Raw genomic sequence first — 3,389 nt, 5'->3', positions numbered from 1 at the left:
ATACTACTCACAGGTGTCAGGCCCAGAGTGCTGGAGCCAAGGGTGACCACCTACTCCCCAGAGGCACTCCAAGGACCACTTTCTGGATGGGATGTTCGTGACATTGAGAGCTTGTGGTGGTTAAGGGTTCCAGAGCTGGTCAACAGTGACCTGGGGGCCTAAATCCAGGCCTCTGTGCCTGGGATCCTAAACCTGGAAGCTACATTGCCCCTCTGCTTCCAGAGAGGAGCAGAAATAATGGGATCCTTGCCTGTCCAGCCTGACTCTACTTCTGTCTGTCTTGTGGCCAAGCATGGGCATGGGGCAGAGTGTGCATGTATAAGGGAATTTTTTATAAACTGTAGAGTGCTGTGGCACAGAAAGAAAAGTCCTAATGATTTTTATCCCTCAGCGCTGGCCACTCCAAAATCTACTGTATGAACAGGGGCCTCTGGGAAGGCCTATAGGGCCTTCTAGAATGATCCATAAGAGGACTCCAGGGGGCACATCACTGGCACCAGCCTAGGAGGTCCAGAGCGCCTGGCCTGGCCCTGCAGACGTGGGCTGGGAGCCCCTCTGGGCCCTCGGGCTGGTGGTAGCCTCCGGGCCCCTTTCTATTAAGTTTGTGGGGTGACTGCTTTCTGGGTGCCACTGGCTTGTGTAACCCCTCCACTCTCTCTCAGTCTAGCACGCCCTTCTGTCCGTTTGTCTTTGCCTGTCTCCTAGTCCCCAGGCGCCACCGATCGGATCTGCTTCCCTTCCATGCCACAGCCTCCCCAGGTCAAGGCCCTCTTCTCTCTCTCTCTCAGCTGCGCATCCGTGGGCGCCTCGGCCCTGTGCAGCAACCGGACCTCCTCCTGGCCGGACTAGAGGGTCCTCAGCTGGGGACAGAGGCCGTTTTGTCCCCGCTTTGGGGCAGGGATGGAGGCTCCGTCCTCCGTGGTCGCCTGCTCGCGCTTTGCTGGAGGAGAGATGAGAGCAGGCTGCAGGGCTGCAGGCAGCGGCTCGCAGAACAAACAGAATTTTTTTTTGCAACTAGAGGGGGAAGCACAGAGCTAAAAATAAAACGAAAAGATCAGTATCTGTCAGTCTGACAGCTGATTGGCTGCTCGGAGATGCATATAATTACCAGCAACTGGCGCTGGGTAGGCAAAGCCCGGAGAAACTGCTGGATGAGGTTAGGATTTAACCTTTAAATTCTGGAGCCACCGGAAAGCTAGGGGAGACGACGGGCGTCGGTGCTAATGAGGCTGGGGGGCGGGGGCCGGGGGCACCGAGTCGGGGTCAGGTCCCCGGGCTCGCCCGAAGGCCCGGGGAACCCTCGGCCCGCGCCTCCGCCATCAGACTGGGAAGTGCCTCTGATTGGGTGGCTCGGGGGCGGTGGGCCTTCTCCCCGCCCAGCTGGGGGTGGTGTCTTCCGGGAAGTTGGGGGGTCGCACCTGGGAGGGAGTCGGAACTACCGGGGGCTCTGGGGGTCCCAAGCCTCTCCCCGACTGACCCCGCCCCCGCCCACATTCCTCTATCTCTCTGCCTGGTACTAGTAGGGTTTTGCTTTGCTTTGTTTTCTCTGTCCTCCACTTCAGCTCCTCCCACCCCCACCCACATCCCAGTCCCTGGTCCATAGCCCCTTCTTGCCGACCTGGCCAAGGCACTCTCAGGCTGGTCCCAGGTTTCCCTAGAGAGAGACCACAGGGGTGTTGCTGTCCTCCCTGGGACTCAGTTTCTCCATATGTAAAATGGGGGTGGTGATGGTAAAACCTGCTCGTTGCCTCACAGGTGCCAGAGAACTTTGCACCCAATGGTTCCCTTTCACCATCCAATCCAATCCAGGGACCAGAAGGTCCTGGTCTCCCCGTGTATGAGCTGGAAGTAAGGACCTGCCCTGCTCCTAGGTGGCCTTGGGGACCCAGTGAGCTCCTGCACTTGTTGGGGTGGTGGGAGGAGAGCCCAGCAGCTCCTAGTACCTCCTCTTTCCCCTGCCCTTCCTCTGAGCAACTTCACCGGAAGCCCCTCAAGCCTACCACCCTCTGGGTTTCTGACTCAAAGTTAGACTGTGGGCCTGAGCAGGGCAGGAACCACAAAGCCAGATGTGTGGCCCATACCCCTCAAAAGGAAACCAGATTCCCTGCTCTGTGGGCTACGAGGCCAGGCAGAGGCAGGGGTCTCAGGCAGCCACAGACCTGAGGCAAGCAGTGGCCTCAGTGGATAGGCAACCATCTGTCCTTAACAGTCATAGGGCCACAGCTTCTCAGACAACACCTAGGAGATGCCACCCTTGGACTGGGAATGTGCAAAGTGCCTGGGATGGGAGAGGGAAGAGCAGCTCACTGAGGCCTGGCTGTGACTGCCCCACAACGATGCCAGCAGTGCCCACAGCAGTCGCTAGAAAGTTGCTACCGTTGGCATTCTACAGAGGAGGGAACTGAGGCATGGAGCTGAGCAAGGACGGTGAGTTCTGAGACTGGGCAGCCCAGGCCTTGGCTCCCTTGGCGATCTCCGCAGGCCCTGGCTATGTGGTGAAGATAAAGGCAGAGGGATAGAGAAGGTTCTGCAACAGCTGTCCTGAGACCTCCCAGGCCTAGCGAGAACCAAGAGGTCTCGATTTAAACAGTTTCTCAGTGATTTCCAGTGTCATAAGTTGCGACACAGTCTTGTAACTGTGCCCCCACCTACAGCTTTTCATTTCTTGTCCTAGTGAGGACCTCAACAGCGGGACAGTGGCAGCTCCTGACTGGGCATCTGGGCACCCAGTGCTGGCCTGAGCTGTTGTGGCCGGCCCCAGAGACTACCCTCACCCCTGTGTTACTCACCACAGCTCCCTGTCAGCTCCAGCCCCAGCCCCGCTGTCCAGATGAACAGATGAAGCAAGGGTCCAGGAGCTAGGAAGCAGCCTAGACGTGTCCATCTGGAGAATCCAGCTTCTGACAGCTGTGTGACAAAGCTGCTTGGGACCACCCCTCCCGTGTCCCTTTGATGGGTGCCCACCACACTCCCTCCTGTTACCCAGCCTTCTCTCCTGAGCCTACCCAATGGTTTCCTTACTTCCCTGGAAATTGGATGGCAGTTGGCCAATGCGTGTGTATGTGGTACATGTATGTGTGCATGTTTGGGTGGGTGTACGCACCTGTGTTCCAGGGTGCATGTGCTATATGTTTACACAGACACTAGAGATGTCTAGCTTGCTTTTCAGACAAGGACTCTCACTGAACCCAGAACTCTCTGATGAGCTCAGGGGACCTGCGTGACTGTCTTCTCCTGAGCACTAGAACTTCTGACAAATGCTGCTACTCCTGACTTTTATGTGGGTGCCGGGGAGCCAAACTCCGTCCTCCATGGGTGAGCAGCAAACACTCTGCGCACTGAGCCATCTCCCCAGCCCTGCCTTTTGTGTCACCCACTTTAATTTCCGT

General features: G+C 57.4%; 1 long non-coding RNA gene across 1 annotated transcript; it reads left to right on the top strand.

The window, feature by feature from the left end:
- Window positions 1-1,099: 1,099 nt before the first annotated feature.
- On the top strand, window positions 1,100-3,061 carry LOC118582535. The gene is made up of 3 exons (XR_004944779.1): window positions 1,100-1,156; window positions 2,210-2,427; window positions 2,675-3,061. It is a non-coding gene; the product is annotated as an uncharacterized LOC118582535 (long non-coding RNA).
- The last annotated feature ends 328 nt before the right edge of the window (window positions 3,062-3,389 follow it).

The sequence above is a fragment of the Onychomys torridus genome, chromosome 4, assembly GCF_903995425.1.
Source record: "Onychomys torridus chromosome 4, mOncTor1.1, whole genome shotgun sequence".
Classification (NCBI taxonomy): domain Eukaryota; kingdom Metazoa; phylum Chordata; class Mammalia; order Rodentia; family Cricetidae; genus Onychomys; species Onychomys torridus.
Note: the sequence above shows the minus strand (reverse complement) of the source record. Positions and strands in the feature narration are given on the sequence as shown.